The sequence below is a fragment of the Panthera onca genome, chromosome X, assembly GCF_046562875.1.
Source record: "Panthera onca isolate mPanOnc1 chromosome X, mPanOnc1 haplotype 2, whole genome shotgun sequence".
Classification (NCBI taxonomy): Eukaryota; Metazoa; Chordata; class Mammalia; order Carnivora; family Felidae; genus Panthera; species Panthera onca.
The window spans coordinates 122963633-122980959 of NC_138357.1; positions in this window are offsets into that span (position 1 = coordinate 122963633).

Genomic DNA, 17327 nt, shown 5'->3' on the forward strand with positions numbered 1-17327 from the left:
AGCGGAGGCGGTCCCTCCCTGTAGCCACAGCAGGGAGCCCTACTGATGCCACTGAGGGAAACCAGGAAGGCCAGATCCAAGGAGGCCAGCGTGTTTTTGTGTACCAACCCTTTACCACTACGGACCTCCTAAATTGGAAGCACCATACCCTCCTATACGGAGAAACCCCAGGCTATGATTGAGCTAATGCAGTCCATAATTCAAACCCACAAACCTACCTGGGTGACTGCCACCAACTTCTGACCCTCTTCGATACAGAGGAGCGTCGCTGGATTACCCAGGCAGCCCTAAAATGGTTAGAGGAGAATGCCCCAGCTGGGACACTAGATCCCCAGGCCTGTGCTCGGGCTCACTTCCCTGAGGAGGACCCCAAATAGGACCCAAATGACTCAAATATAGATGGAGGGTTTGCAAGGACTGAATGGTATCCAGAAGCCCCTGGAAAGCGGGGGGAAAGGCCATAAATGTGAGTAAAACATCAGAAGTGCTCCAGGGGGCCCGAGGAAAGCCTGAGACAGTTTATGAGAGACTGCATGTGGCATTTCGTCTCTATACTCGCCTGATCCAGAAGTGCCCACTCACCAGCGGATGGTTCGTGCGGCTTTCGTAGGTCGGGACCAGGGGGACATTTGGCGCGAGCTGCAAAAACTGGGAGGTTTCACCGGCGTGAATGCCAGTCAGTTGCTAGAAGTAGCAACCCAGGTGTTGGTGAACTGTCACCAGGCAGCACAGAGGGAAGAACGCAGAAAGATGCGAAACAGGCAGGCTCGTTAGCTGCCGCCTCGGTGGAGCAGTCAGAATGCTCCCGGAAAGGTGCCCCGCAGGGAAAGGGTCAAAGCCAGAAAGGGGACTGGCGGGGGAAGGCCTCCCGCCAGACCAAAATTAGGGTGGAATCAGTGTACTTATTGCCGTCAGGAGGGTCACTGGAAAACTGAGTGTCCCCAGAGACCGGACCATTCTCAGCAAAGCCCCAAGCAGGAAGAAAGAGGCCATGTGGTCCAGGGCTGGTACCAACGGGCCCCAAGGCCTCATGGGGCCCCCGAAGACAACTTTGTGGGGCTAGCCACCGAGGAGGACTAGGACAGACCGGGCTCTATTTTGTTAGGCCCCCAGGAGCCCATGGTCTGAATGAATGGCGGGGGGGGGGGGGGGGGGGGTGGGGGGCAACCCATTGACTTTATGGTGGCTACTGGAGCAAACACTCAGTAGTGACCCAACCCGTGGACCCCTCTCACAGAGACAAGCCACCATTGTGGGGGCCTCAGGCACCGTCCCTTCCTGCTGCCTCAACGATGCAGTTTAGTTGGCCATGAAGTCATCCATGAATTCCTGTACCTCCCCGACTGCCCTGTGGCTCTAATGGGCCGTGACCTGTTGGGAAGGCTGCAGTCCCAGATAATTTTCCACTCTCGTGGACAGGCTGCTCTGACCCTACGGAAACCAGAAGCAAAGATTGTGACTCTGACGATTCCTCAAGGGGAAGAGTGGCGTCTCTGCAGTCTCAAGGAGGCACCACAACCGGTGCCTGAGCTTCCCTCTAAGATCCCAGGAGTGTGGGCTGAAGGCAACCCACGAGGCCTGGCCTGAAACATACCACCTGCGGTTGTGGAACTGAAGTCGAGGCAGAGCTCACCCAACAGAGACCATACTTTATCCCTTGCAAGGCACAGAGCGGGATCCAAAAACAGCTGGAGAGACTTTTAAAGTATGGGATCCTTCGGCCGTGCCAGTCACCTTGGAACACGCCCCTCTTGCCTGTCCAAAATCCAGGCACAAATGACTCCCGGCTGGTTCAGCACCTACAGGCAGTCAACCAGGTAACTGTCACCATACACCCAGTGGTCCCAAGCCCCTCTACACTTCCGGGGCTCATTCCTGCTGAAGCCACCTTCTTGCCCTGTTTGGACCTCAAGGATGCCTTTTTCTGCATCCACCTGGCCCCCCAGAGCCAGCTGATCTTTGCCTTCCGATGGGAGGATCCTGAAAATGGTGACACGGGCCAATTAACTTCGACCAGGTTGCCTCAGGGTTTCAAAAACTCCCCAGCCGTTTCCGGCACTGCATTTGCCTCTCATTTGGAAGCCTTCCCCGCAGATCAGCATGACTGTCCCGCTTCAGTACGTGGATGACGTGCTGGCTGGGAGGTCCCGGGAGGGCTGCATGGAAGGGACTCAGCAGCTCCTTGCCCTCCTATGGAAAACCAGTTACAAGGTCTCGAGGCAAAAGGCCCAAGTCTGTCAGGAAAAGGTGAAATATCTTGGCTTCCACCTGTCCCGGGGGCAGTGCCAGCTCGGCCCAGAGAGGAAGCAGGCCATCTGCTCGATCCCGGCCCCGAACCCTGGTGCCAGGTCCGGGAGTTTCTCAGGCTGCACGTTTCTGAAGGATCGGGATACCTAACTTTTCAGTCCTGGCAAAACCCCTCTGTGAGGGGGGAAGAGAGGGAGCCCCTGATGTGGGAATCAGTACAGCAGAAGGCCTTCGAGGAAATAAAGCGAGCCCTTACTAATGCAGCTGGTTTAGGGCTCCCAGACACGACCAAGCCTTTCTTTCTGTGTGTCTGTATTGGCTGGTATTGCAGTGGGAGTCCTAACTCGGTTGTTGGGGTCATGGCATCGCCCGGTGGCATATCTCTCCAAGCAACTTGACTCACTGGCCCAAGGCCGGCCCCGCCCCCCTCCCCGGCCTACAGGCACTGGAAGCCATGGCCCTCCTGGTATCTGAAGGCTGATAAGTTAACTATGAGACAGGAATTGACAGTCTGAGTGCCACATTCAGTATTGACGTTAGTGGAGTAAAAGGGACGATACTGGCTAACCAACGCCAGGATGGTCATATATCAGGGAATGCTATGTGAGAAGCCACACGTTCACCCACAAGTAGTGCGAACCCTGAACCCCACAACCCTACTGCCTGTCGGGCCGGGCCAGCCAGACCTTGACTGCATTGGAGTCATGGATAAGGTGTTCTCCACTTGAGGGAGACTTGAGGGATCAGCCCCTCAAAGACGCCGACACTGAATATTTCACTGATGATAGCAGTTTTGTAAAGAGGGCAGAGCGTCTTGCAAGTTATTCTGTGGTGGCCCTGAATTCTGTCATTGAAGCAGAGCCCCTGCCGAAGGGGACTTGGGTGCAAAAGGCAGAGCTAATTGCGCTAACCCGTGCCCTCCCACTGGCGGCAGGGATATGTGTTAATATATACACAGACTCTAAATATGCCTTCGCCACCCTCCATGTCCATAGGGCCTTAGATAAAGAGAAGGGTCTAGTAAACTCAGGACGGAAGGACATAAAATATGGTTAGAAAATCCTTGAACTCTTAGATGCTATGTGGGCCCCTAAAAGTGTGGCAGTCATGCATCGCCAGGGACATTAATGGGGAGACACCACGGCTGCACGGGGAAACTGTAGGGCAGACCGAGAGGCGAAGCTAGCAGCTTCCGAAGGAGCAGCGGACTCAGCGGCTTTAACCGCTGCACTGTTGCTTAACCCGCTGGCGGAATGGGACCCTAATTACTCACACCATGAAAGTATGTGGTTTAAGACTGAAAATGGAAGCTACCTCCCAGGTGGATGGTGGAAATTTGAGACGGGCAAATAGCAATTCCTGAGACCCCGGTTCCAGCCTTTGTCAAGCGGTTCCATCAGGAAACTCACGTTGGCCGGACGGCCCTTGAGACAATGTGGAGCCAATATTTCTACCTCCCTCGACTCTCCGGCATAGCCCGGGCGGTATATGAGCAGTGTGAAACGTGTGCCCGGAATAATCCACATCAGGGACCCAAGGCCACTCCCGAGGTGCAGAGTGTCGGGGAAGCCCCAGTTGAAAATGTGATGGTGGACTTCACGGAGCTCCCCCGGGCTCGGGGCCGTAAATATCTGTTGGTCTTTGTGTGCACTTTCTCAGGCTGGGGTGGAAGCCTTCCCTACTCGCACAGAAAAGGCACATGAAGTGTGAAGTAGCCCGACTTCTTCTAAAGGAAATTATCCCACGGTTTGGGGTCCCTTTCACTATGGGGTCAGATAAGGGGCCAGCACCCGTGGCTGAGGAGGTGCAGCTGGTGGCAGAAGGGCTAAAGATCACGTGGCAGTCACACGCGGCATACTGACCCCAGAGCTCTGGGAAGGTGGAACGAACGAACCGAACCCTGAAGCTGCAATTAAGTAAACTGTGCCAGGAAACCCACGTGCACAGGGACCGGGTGTTGCCAGAAGTCTTGTTAAGAATCAGGGGGAGCCCCAGTAAGCAAACGGGCTTTCCCCTTATGAAATCCTTTATGGGCGCCCTCCCCCAACTGTCAAGGGCGTAAGGGGGATTTCAGTGAGATAGGTAGTCTAACCCTGAGGCAGCAGACGCAGCAGACGTTTTATGGAAAAACAGCCTATACAGTACTTCCTTCAGGCTGGTCAGGGTCGTGTGCTGGGGACTATTCGTCCCATCTTTCTTCCTGCTCCCACTTGCCAGCGGGGAACATCTGGGAGTTCAAATGTACAGAGATAGGGAGACTCAAAGGAAGGGGCGTGCCCTGCAGGTCGGCAAATGGAAAGATGATGAATGGCCTCCCATGCATCTAATCCAATATTATGGCCCTGCCACCTGGGCAGAGGACGGGTCCTGGGGCTGCCGCACTCCGACGTACATGCTAAACTGCATAATCAGACTGCAAGCAGTTGTAGAATGTATAACCAATGAAACTGCCAGGGCTCTTAGCTCACTAGCCAAGCAGCAAACCAAAATGTGCAGTGCTATCAAAGTTACTTTGCCTTGGATCACCTGCTTGCTTCTGAGGGAGAAGTTTGCGAAAAGTTTAACCTGAGCAACTGCTGCCCACAGATAGATGATGAGAGAAAAGTCATAGAGGAGATCACAAATCAAATGAAAAGGGTTGCTCATGTCCCAGTCCAGACCTGGGATGGTTGGAACCCCGGGGAGGTATTGGATGGTTTTCAACTCTCGGGGGGATTCCAAACTCTCATGGGAATTACCCTAATTTGGGGAGGGTGCTTAATCTCATTTTGCTTACCTCCCCTGGTTGCACGGTCTGTCTCCAGACTCATTGAGGCCATGGGTGAAAGAAAGACGGCCACCCATATAATGATGTTATGGAAATAGAAATCTCTAAACCAAAATTATGTTCTTTGACTCAAAATAGAGGGGTCTGAGCATCAAAGTGGGGAATGTGGTAGGGTCCCTTCCCTAAGGAATGTGGAAGAAAAAACTGCCAAGATAATGGAAGGCAACCTGGCCACATGCATGTGTGACATCATCCCTCACCACCCTATAACAGGAGACCACTCATCAGACCACATGTTTGCGTATTAACATATACGGGAGACAAAGAAGTGGAAAATGTACAAAAAACTACACCACGTGGCATTTGGGGCTCAGGTCTTCGGGAACAAACCCAACTGAGCAGTGTCGGCGGGAATAAAGTTGCTCTCTGGAAAGGAAAGCCTCATTGTCGTGACTCTGCGAGAATCCTGCTACGTCCTAAGACACAAAATGGGACTTTTCTCCTGGTTTGGAAGCATCAAGGCTAACACCCCACTGTTTGTGCTGATAGTTCCAAGTGCTCACAGGAGAGGCAGAATCCGCTGGTTATCTGCCTGCCTCGCGGGTGGTGATTGGGGAAAGCTCGTCGCACCCTCAAGCCAAATGAGAGCTCCCTCAGAAAGACGTCTGGAAGTGTAGGCCACTGCCGATCAGCAAGTTTTGTGGACACGAGCAGAAGGCATCAGAGGGGAGGGGGGCTCAGCAGTGAGTGAGCGAGCTCTCCAAGTATGCCTGAGAATGCCACTACGTAGCCAATTATCACGAAATTTACCAGCTTAAAACCGCAAACTCAGGCCTGACCCAGGACTACTACTGAGGCTAACAGAGCCGAGCAATGATTCTGAATGCTAGTGACTTCCTGGCAAGAGACAAAACAGTTTTACCTGGGGAATGAGTAGTGGGGGGTGTAAATTATCTTTTATCCTTGTAGTTTTTGAGATGTAATCAAGGTCTAGATCTGGTCATGCAGATGTGTAGGCGGCCAAGTCTAGAATTCTTCTTTCTCCCTGGGGTCCCTGTATGACGTGGGGCATTGTGCTTTAAGTAAAAGCCAGGGATTTCTGGGAGGGCAGAGACCAATAGGGTAACTCCGGTTACCTATTCAAAATTAGGGGAGCTTGATGAGAGGAGGAAAAGAGGGGTAAAAAGGCAGCCACCTGCATGGGCCGTGTCTGCGTTGTCCAAGTGATCCTCAGCGGAGGTCAAAGGCATAGACCTTGTGGTCACAGATCAGAACATAGTCAGTGCAGGGCTTGGGGTACCCAAGAGGATGGGAGGGTTTTTGTTTGTTTGTTTGTTTTTAATTTTTTAAAATTTATTTTCAGAGAGAGACAGAGGCACATGCAGCGGAGGGGGAGAGAGAGGGGGAGACACAGAATCCAAAGCAGGCTCCAGTCTCTGAGCTGTCAGTACAGATCCTGACACGGGGCTTAAACCCATGAACTATGAGATCATGACCTGACCCAAACTCAGATGCTTAACCGACTGAGCCACCCAGGTGCTCCAAGGATGGGAGTTTTGACACCAGCCTGGCCACCTTACCTTGATTTACAACGTTGTATCTGGGGAAGATTTTTTTTTTTTCCAATCTCAAACACGTTCTGCGACCCATCCTGCTTGTAATTTGCCAACTAACTCACAGTATAAAAACATGATACCTGAGTCCCCAATACCATCTAGGTGGTTCTAGTGAGAGCCAACACAAGCGATTTCCAAGCTGCAAAAAATAATTCTGTACATGAGATTTCAGTGAGACATCCTTGAACATACTGCCCTTCCCAAATGTAGCATGAATCTTCTGTTCCTTCCCTATGATAGCATTCGTGTGACTGTGGAATACCTTTTTACTTCGTACTCCACATTTTGAGAGAAGAAAACCCAGAGATGCTTCTGTGAGGCTCTCCAGGAAGGCATGGGGAACTTGCATTTGTGACCAGCTCCTAAACCACACTCAGGCTGCCCTTCGGAGAGCATATCTGGAGAACCACAGAATCAAATGACATTGCCAGGAGAGTCGCATACTGCTGGAGCTCAATAAATGTTATTCCATTCCCTCCCTCTCAGCCCCCAACACAACCACAACCACACACACACACACACACACACACACACACACACACACACACAGAGAAAGGAGCCATCTGTACTTCCTTAGAGCTGAAATAATTCGGGTGCCGTGTGGGAAGGAGGGGCCCTGGAAAGCTGGAGGAACTGTTGATTCGGATGCGGGAAATTCCTTTGCTGGCCACTGGCCAAAATACTTGTTTCAATTGACTCTTTTCTTCTGAACTTCAAGGAATGTAGAAGTATTTGGCCAGTTGTAGAAATAACAGGAAGTAACCGAGGACGGCCGTCTGAAGGGTGGTAGAATTTTTACTACAATGGACCGATTTCTTCCAGGCAGGGATAGGAAGTCTCTAAAAAATTAATTGGTCGCGATCATTCCTTACTTTTGCATAATTATACGTGTGGAAGGGCCACAGGAAATATTGTGTGAGATTAACTTCTTTAAAAATTAATTCTTCTGTTGGAGGGGTGCCTGGTGGCTCAGTCGGTGAACCGTCTGACTTTGGCTCAGGTCGTGATCTCGCAGTTCGTGGGTTCAAGCCCTGCGTCGGGGTCTGTGCTGACAGCTCAGAGCCTGGAGCCTGCTTTGGATTCTGTGTGTGTGTTTCTCTCTCTGCCCTTCCCCAGCTCATGCTTGCACTCATTCTCAAAAATAAATAAACATTAAAAGATTTTTAAAAATAATAAATTCATCTGTTGGAACCATTTTGGATTTACAGAGGACTTGCAAAGATAACATAGGAAGGACTTGTATACCCTCACCTAGTACATTCCTCGTCATGAACTTCTAGTTGGATTTCCCCAGTCTGTACCCTAGTGTCTTTCTGTCCCCAGGACCCGACACTGCGTGTCGTCGTCTCTTTGGTCTCCCATCCTTTGTTTTGATGACCTGGAGAATTTTCTTTTTTGAAGTTTATTTGAGAGACAGCATAAGTGCCAGGGAGAGCAGGGGAAGGACAGAGAGAGGGAGAGAGAATCTCAAGCAGGCTCTGCACTGTCAGTGGAGAGCCCGACATAGGGCTCGAACCCATGAACCGTAAGATCATGACCTATGCTGAAACCAAGAGTCAGACGCTTAACTGACTGAGCCACCCAGGCACCCCATGAGGAGGACTGGTCAGATGTTTTGTAGAATGTCCCCCAATTTAGGCTTGTCTGACGTTTTCTAAAGACTAGGTTATGGATTTGGGGGAAAACATACACATTGATGTTGTGGCCATCTCGGCACACCACATCAGGGAATACTTGACATCTCCATGGCTTGTCACTTGTGACTGTCACCTTAATACGTGGATAAGGAGGTGGCCATCAGGTTTCTCACTGTAAAGTTATAGGGAAAGTTTCTCTTTCCTGATTAGCTCGTTTAACAACTTAGGTTTTACAGTGCAAAGGTGTTCTGTGAGAAATCACATTGGTTCCATGGTTGCCACCAAGTTTGTAACTGGACAGGCTATCCTTAAGACCAAATTAAGATGCCTGAATCACACCATTGATTAAGTCAACTTAAGCACATTGAGAGAAACAGTAATTGAGAGAAACGGTAGCTTGCAAAGGCAAAAATACATACTGTTTGGCCCCTTAAGAGTACATTTTGGGACACCTGTGACAGACTAAAGAAATGTCACAAGTTTAAGAAACTCAGGTTATACACATGGCTTACTCTGAAGGTTCAACCAAGGGCAGTGCACTGAGACCCGGAAAACTTGGCGGGAGTGGGAGAGGGGAAGAGCCATTGCATTTATATTATCAGACTCCCTCAGAGGAACGATTACCCACATTTTCTTTTTTAAAATTTTTTTTCTTAACGTTTATTCATTTTTGAGAGACAGAGACACATTGTGAGTGGGGGAGGGGAAGAGAGAGGGAGGCACAGAATCCAAAGCAGGCTCCAGGCTCTGTGCTAACAGCTCAGAGCCTGACGTGGGGCTCGAACCCACAAACCGCGAGATCATGACCTGAGCTGAAGTTGGATGCTCAACCGACCGAGCCACCCAGGCACCCCCACATTTTCTATAGTGATGGCTTTCAATCCTGATACTGAGATGTATGCTCTAGCCCGTGTGTCAGACAAGTGTTTCTGCAGTGTGTACAACCATGTTGACCTAAGGTTGTATTATCTCCCAACACGCTGTGTTTCTAACCGCAAGCCAAACCACTGGGGTTAATGTGGGTTTCCTATTCCCTGCTCAGGGCCACTTGAGTACCGGCGAAGCAGTCATTTCAAAATTAGCGAAAGTCTGAGCCTACTTTGTCCCCTTTGTTAGATATATGAGGTTTGACAGTCACGTGGGTGAAAACTGCAGAGTGTTTAATCCTCCCAGAAATCATAGTCCTCTCGTTTCACTGTATTAGTGTAATGTGCTATAAAAGAAACATAAAATCTGCACGAAGTTTGAAATCTGTAACGTGTATATATACATGAGCGTCCTAACCCCCCACCTCCCCATCCCCCCATATACTTCCTTGAAAGTGCAGTTATGGTCACGTGACTTCAAATTTGGCCACCTGTGACCCCCCTCCAACTTCTCAAAAAGCGGGCTCCTTATTGTTTCAAGGTGGTGTATTGAGAAGGTGCATTTCTATGGTCCGACCCGTTCGTCGACATCCATGGTGACAGGAAATGAATCTCTGGGTCCCCTCTGGAGGAAGTGTTTATGGTGTAATCTGCCTGGGTTTGATCCTCCCCTCCACCACCTCCATGACCTTCACAAGTTGCCCCAGGTCTTCTGCTGCCTCATACATAGAAACTAGAGATAAAAAGGTGAGCCACGAGGGCGCGATGAGAGTTAAGCAAGACGTTGAGTACTTAACCGCTGCCCGCTCATGGAAGGCGGTCAGACAATAATATTAATGTTATTTTACTTTCTTCCTCTTCTCAGAACACAAATCCCACCCCTTTCCCTTCCACGGCACCGTCTGGTCTCACCTCTTCTCAGGCTGACACTACTTTGCTCACAGACTCTTTATCTGCCTGTTGCAGAACTGAAGTTGTACTCTCACACACTATTTCTCAGTCCGAATTTCTGTGGTTTTCTCAGGGGAAAGGCAAGTTTCTTTCAGAAGCCAAGACTCCTGTTTTGTCAGGCGAGGTCAGTACCCAACCCAACAACCACCACAAATCAGGCTCTTTGAGCTCTGAGCCTAGGTTCAAAACCCATTCGTTGTGTGGAATTTTGCAGAGCTACTGAATTCCCCAGCGGGGCGGAGAAAAGGGGTCAGCATCAAGAGATAAACCACGGCAGCTCTTTTTACTCTCTTAAAGCCTTGAGCCAACCCTGAGCATTTCTGTCCGTCCCACAGGGTCAAACCAAGCAAGTTTAATTTGGGATGGAGAGGGTGGTTATCCTTCTATTCCCTTAACATATTCCTGGAGCTTGCACCTCCCTGCAGGAGGATGCCCTCAGGTGGCAGGAACTCACTCTGCCAATGCTCTTAGTGACCCCGGGATTTGAAGTGCCCTCCCGAGGGGCAGCCCTTCCTGGGTGACTGACAAGAGTTGGATGCTCCCGCGTTCTTGCACCATCAGACAACCCTGAGAGGTAGCTGTGGTGGACAGACATGAACATGCCCTCGCCAGGGCACCTGGGTGGCTCAGTCAGTTAAGCGTCCAACTTCGGCTCAGGTCATGATCTCATGGTTTGTGAGTTCTAGCTGTGTCGGGCTCTCTGCTGTCAGCGCAGACTCCGCTACAGATCCTCTGTCCCCATTTCTCTCTGCCCGTCCCTCCTTCTCTCTCTCTCAAAAATAAACATTTAAAGAAAAAGATGGCCTCCCCGGTACACCCAACCAGCTGGTGTTCATACTCTGTGTATTCCTTCCATTGGGTGTGAACAGGACCCATGACTAACTTCTAACCGACAGAATCCAGCAAAGGTGATGGGATGTCAGTTCTGTGATTCTGTTACAAAAGCTTGTGACTTCCACTTGATGAGTCATTCTTGGTGGCTTTGACGAGTCAAGGAGCCTTATTGGAAGCCTGCCTTGTGGAGAGAGCCATGTGCCAAGGAACGGAAGGTGACCTCTGGCCAACAGCCCATGAAGAAGGAAAACTTGTCATTAAACATGTAAGCAAATGCTTGGAAGCAAATATTTCCCCACTCAAGCCTTCAGGTGAGACCAGCCCGGTCAGCACCTGAACTGCAGCCATTGACAGACCCCAAAATGGAAGACCCAGCTGAACAGGGCTTGGCCTCTTAAGCTACAGAAGCTGTGAGCAAATAAATGTGTGTTGCTGACTCCTAGTCTGGCATGTTAGGAACTTAGTGGTCATCACCTCATCCTAACACACAAAAAGCTAAACAAGCTGAAAGATCGACAACTCTTCTTAGATTTCTCAGAGAAGTAAGGTCACAGGGCGACCTGCTGCCCCCGAAATTGAAAAGATGGGCCGATGCAGAGAACCCACAACCCACTGGAGCCGAAACCCATTAGCAGAAACTTCCACAGGAGTCAGCGCCAGGATAGGAAAACCTGAACTGTAATTGACACATTGCTGGAGGCTCAGTGTAGAAGAGTCTGTGAGTCAAAACTGCAGGGGTGGGGGGGAGCGGTGTGTCTGGTGGCTCAGTTTGTTAATTGTCCAACTCTTGATTTTGGCTCAGGTCGTGATCTTGCAGTTCGTGAGTTCAAGCCCCACATTGGGCTACGTGCTGACCATGCAGAGCCTGCTTGGGATTCTCTCTCTCTTTTTCTCAAAATAAACAAATAAATAAAAGCTGCAGGGATCCCTATGTTTCCGTGAGTTTTACCTCTTGAAGCTCTACCAGGTTCTCACTGTGAAAACTGGAGAAAAATTGCTTGTGCTTCCTGCGGAGAGAAGGGGGGGAACGCAGCCATTTTTAAATATGCCAGAGCATTCTGTTCTGAACGAGCCCTGCCCTCAAGAGAAATTGGACACCCAATTGATTGGGGTTACCAGAGCCTAACTACCATGGGGGGAATGAAATACTGAACTCCAACCTCCTCCAGACAACCTTTCTTTCCCACCTAAGGCTGGGGGGAGGGAGGGAACCCACGCCTGAGAGGCATTTGTGAAGTTCACAGCCAAGGGGTATGGCTCACCACTAGAGACAGACCTAATGATAAACTGTAGAATGCATCTCCTCCTGCCTCCCCCCGACCCCCGCAACTAACAGCCTATTTACCCCGATTCTTTGCACCGAGGACATCATGCCCAGCTCTAAACAAAAAACTGTGAGGTACACACTAAAAGACCATGAACACAGTCTGAAAAGAAAAAGCAAGCCTGTGATCTGTGCTCAGGGAGGTTGGAATAAATGGGTGTTGCTTTAGGCTGCTAAGTTTGAGAAATTTGCTATGTAGCGTAGATTACCACAGTGGCCTGCACCCTCACTACAAGTCCTGTGGGATGGAACCCAAGTCACCATTCATGGGACTTTATTTGACTTGCAAATCTATGCTTGGTCTCCCTTTCATGATCACATGGTTCCAGCGCTTCCTGCCTTTCCCTGGAAACTCATCCACATAAACCTTTCTGCACGCGACCTCACCTCACGGTCAGCACGGGAGGGTCTCAGCTGGTCACGCCGCGTCATGCTGCTGTCTGTGTGTGCACGGCGTGATTTCAAACCTTTCTTTGCATCTCATATCTTCAGTCACTAAGATTGCACATTTAACCTCAGGATCTGTCCCTCCTGGTTTCTACTAACCAGCTAGGCCTTCTTTCCTGTCACTTCTTTCTTTTTTTAAGATTTTATTTTTATTTATTTTTTAAAATGTTTATTTTTGACAGAGAGACAGAGACAGAGTGTGACCGGGGGAGGGGCAGAGAGAGATGGAGACACAGAATCCAAAGCAGGCTCCAGGCTCCAGGCTCCAAGCTGTCAGCTCGGAGCCCTATGTGGGACTTGAACCCACAAGCCACAAGATCATGACCTGAGCCGAGGTCTAGATGCTTAACCCACTGAGCCACCCAGGCATACCTTTAAGATTTTATTTTTAAGTAATCTCTACACCCAATGTGTGACTCAAACTTACAACCTGAGGTCATGAGTCATGTGCTCCACCAACTGAGCCAGCCAGGTGCCCCTCCAGTCATTTCTAACAGTGATCAACATGCCTGTTCCTTTTAGCTCCTCAGAAAGAGAAATGCTTCTTTGTCCTGCCTGTCACCTCTTTTCCCACCAAGAACTTGTTATGGTATCGATGTTTTTTTTTTTTTTTTACTTTAGTAGGAGATAAGACATTCAAGAACATGTGTACATTCAGGACATAGTTTCAAATTGGAATGGATTTACCTTTTTAAAAATATTTATTTTGAGAGAGAGAGAGTGAGAGACAGCATGTGTGCACAGGCCAGGGACAGAGAGAGAGGGAGAGAGGGAGAGGGAGAGAGAATCCCAATCAGGCTCCATGTGTGGCTTGAACCTGTGAACCGCGAGAACATGACCAGATGCTTTACTGACTGAGCCATCCAGGTCCCTGGACTTACTAACTTTTGATTGAATAAATCATTTCCATCATTCATGATTTTAAAAGCACATATAAAACTGTTTTGAAGTCCAATTTGGTTGCCAATCAAGTGTGTACAATGCTTCCACAATTCTATTAAGAGATAATTTTGTGTGTACAGTTAATTGTGTGTGTGTGCACTTTGAAAGCCATTCCAAAGGCAGCAGATTTATGTAAAAGAATTTGCCTTTAATTGTCCATGAGTGTGTGTTACTTGACCTCGAATACACAGCTGAGCATTGGGTCTCAAAATCATTACATTCCTTTTTGGGCATTAGAAATATTCATTAAAAACAAAAACTCTTGGGGCGCCTGGGTGGCTCAGTTGGTTGAGCGACCGACGGGCTCAGGTCATGATCTCGCAGTTTGTGAGTTCAAGCCCCACATCAGGATCTGTGCTGACAGCTCAGAGCCTGGAGCCTGCTTCAGATTCTGGGTCTCCCCCTCTCTCTACCCCTCCCCTGCTCACGCTCTGTGTCTCTCTGTCTCTCAATAATAAATAAATGTTAAAAAAAAAACAACCCTCTTTTTCTTTTTGAGCTGAAAGCTCCAAATGTCAGCATACAGAATAAGAAGATTGAACTGAAAAGCTGGCATTATAGAGAGATGTCTTCAGACATGTAAATGTAAGAATAATTGTTTCTTACCATGAAGGATCGTAGAATTACTTCAGCTTGACTGCACATCCTGAAAAAGCACAAAAATGTGATTTTAGATGTAAAACACTGCCCTTGACATAACTGACCACTGAACTATTCTTTTTTAAATTTTTTTTTTTTTTCAACGTTTTTAATTTATTTTTGGGACAGAGAGAGACAGAGCATGAACGGGGGAGGGGCAGAGAGAGAGGGAGACACAGAATCGGAAACAGGCTCCAGGCTCCGAGCCATCAGCCCAGAGCCTGACGCGGGGCTCGAACTCACGGACCGCGAGATCGTGACCTGGCTGAAGTCGGACGCTTAACCGACTGCGCCACCCAGGCGCCCCTGACCACTGAACTATTCTTAATAGTTCGTGCCTGCCCATTTATTTGTGGCTCCATTCTCTCAGTTACTAAACATTTTAACATAATAGCATTAGCTACTCGCAGCATAATCATCTTTGAATGTATCTTTGTTTTCTTTTTCCTTGGCATTTATTCCATCGTTAATGTCAGTTGCAATTTTCTATACTATTACTTTTGGTACATTTACTGCATCAGACTGTTAACAGTGGTTTTTCTCTATGGAATGACTGTGCTCCAACAAATTTAGCTGTGAATTGAAAATCAAATCTCTGTGAAGCAAATCCTGTTTTGCTTTCCATTTGAGATTTATTTAACAGCTGGCTCGTTGGCTTTCAGGGAGAAAGCATTTTAAATGATGTATAAGGAGGTGGGGTCGTTTGGGATTAGATAGGTCCCTCTCAGGGCACTGAGCCACTCACCTACACCAAAAGAGCTTCTGTTAGGACTTTGTCATAGCCCAGGCCTCTTCTTTTTTCTAGACCAGGGTGAACAGTTTTCCAGTTTCTACCTGAGAACACCGTCAGGTCATTCTCCCTTCCTCAACACAAGTCACTTTTGTTTGTCTCCCCCAGTCCTCGTCAGTCTTCTTCCTCTCCCATTTGCTCCCCTCTCCTCCCGGTTTCCTGACTTCCATCCCCGGTTAGCCCCAAACAGTTTTCTCCCCCTGGGGCTTTCAGAACCATCAGGAAGGGTGTTGCTCATCACTGCTAACCTCATGCCTCCATCCCTGCTTCGTCATTGGCATTCAGAATGCTCTTTGGCTTAGCTGGATGTTGATCAATTTCTCTGCTCTTTTGAACTAAGCCCTCCCCACACTGAAGTATGGCCTGGTTGTTCCTTTCCTTTTCAGGTTGAGATACAAGCTCCAGGACCTTGCTGCTCCAGGTAGGAGCCATTGACCAGCAGCATCCACATCTCTGGAAGCTTGCTAGAAATGCAGACATCCCTATAAGCAGAATGAGAGTCCGCTTTTCAGTAGCATCTGCAACGCAATGCACATGAAACTTGATTAATTTTATTCTCAGGTCTGATATTTAAATGTCTTTCTACTTAAGTACAATTTAATTTAAAAAATTTTTTTAATGTTTATTTTTTAGAGAGAGAGAGAGAGAGACAGAGCGTGACCGGGGGAGGTCACAGAGAGAGAGGGAAACAAATAATCCAAAGCAGGGTCCAGGCTCTGAGCTGTCAGCCCAGAACCTGACGCGGGGCTTGAACTCACAAACCCGGGGATCATGACCTGAGACGAAGTCGGACACCCAACCGACTGAAGCACCCAGGCACCACAAGTACAATTTAATTTTAAACTCTACTCAGTCCCTATCTCTTCCCACCCTCTTCTACCGTGTGTCTATGACTAATTGGTTTATTTGACTCTGACAGTGCCTTTGACCGTTACGTATTCTTCTTTATTAAGGCCTAGTAAACACACCCATATTTATTGGACACAGCCTGTCTCTTTATCTGCTCAGTTTGCACATGGCACTCAATACATTTCTGTTGAAATGAAAGGAATTGAAAGGCAGAGGTGCTGCTGGTCATCAGATGGGCCCCAAGCAGGGCAGGGGCTACAGCACCTGAAATCCTTTATGAGGAAGGCAGATTCTTAGCCTGGGTTCCTTAGAGAGCAGAGCCTGAGGCAAATAGTGTGCCGAAGTTTTGTGGGCAAACACCATGGAATCCCTGGACAAAAAGGAAGTAAAAGTAGGAAAGGAGGAAGAGCAAATTAAAGGTGGTACAGTTACGAATAGACTACAGATTCCTAAGAAACACAGCTGGTTGCTCAGGACCCTATACAACCTCTCCTCAGAAACTTCATAGGGCGGGAGGAAGGGGGAGCAATTTCTCTGCCAGCAACTTCTTGTGTCCCATTCCTCACTGGCCTGTTTGCCTGCCCCACTAGCTGTTAGCCTCCCTATTATTTTGGGCTTAGCCACCCGGCCTTCTGGGGTACTGCTGGTTAAGCCAGAGTCTCTGTGGGTAGACCCATAGGAGCCAAAATGGCTAGGTTGCCACCAGTTTTGTAAATAAAGTTTTACTGGAACTTAGCCACGCCCACTAATGTACATACTGTCCTCATCAGTTTAAGAGTAAAACCCACCCGAAAGGCTCCTGCTGTAGATTCAATGAGACAATGAATGTAAAACACATGGCCTGCCTACTGATGCACTCTGAAAACAGTAGGTTTTTGTGAGTCGCTCTGTCCTCCCTTCTGCTGCTGCTACCAGTGTATTTCAGCAGACCATCCATCCGCCCTCCACTATCTCCTCCACTGGATTCTGTGGCCTACCTGAGGTTCTTCCCGTGAACTCCGTCCTTTCCATTAAGACCTGTGGGTGTCAGGGGACTCACCGTGAGAAGAGTTGTCTGTGAGAGAAACCCCCTGAGCCGCTTCCAGAGGTTAGCGTAGCGGATCAAGCGGGATGACGGGCAAGTCGTGAATGGCAGAGCAAAGGTAAAGCCAAGACAACCTTTCGTGGGGAGCCCAGGCTGAAAGTGCAAGGTGGAATCCAGATGGTAAGCTGGGAGGGAGGGAGAAAAGGAGGGAGCGTGGATGCAAAAATGAACTTCACATACGTAAAGGCCCTGATTGTTACCGCACAGATACATCGGTGTTCAGGCTCAGCTGACTGTGGCTTGGCAGAATCATCTTTGCAGGTCGCACATCCGCAGTACTTCCAGATGTTTCTGGAAGCATAAGGCAAGCTGACAGCCACCTCCCCCCCCCCCC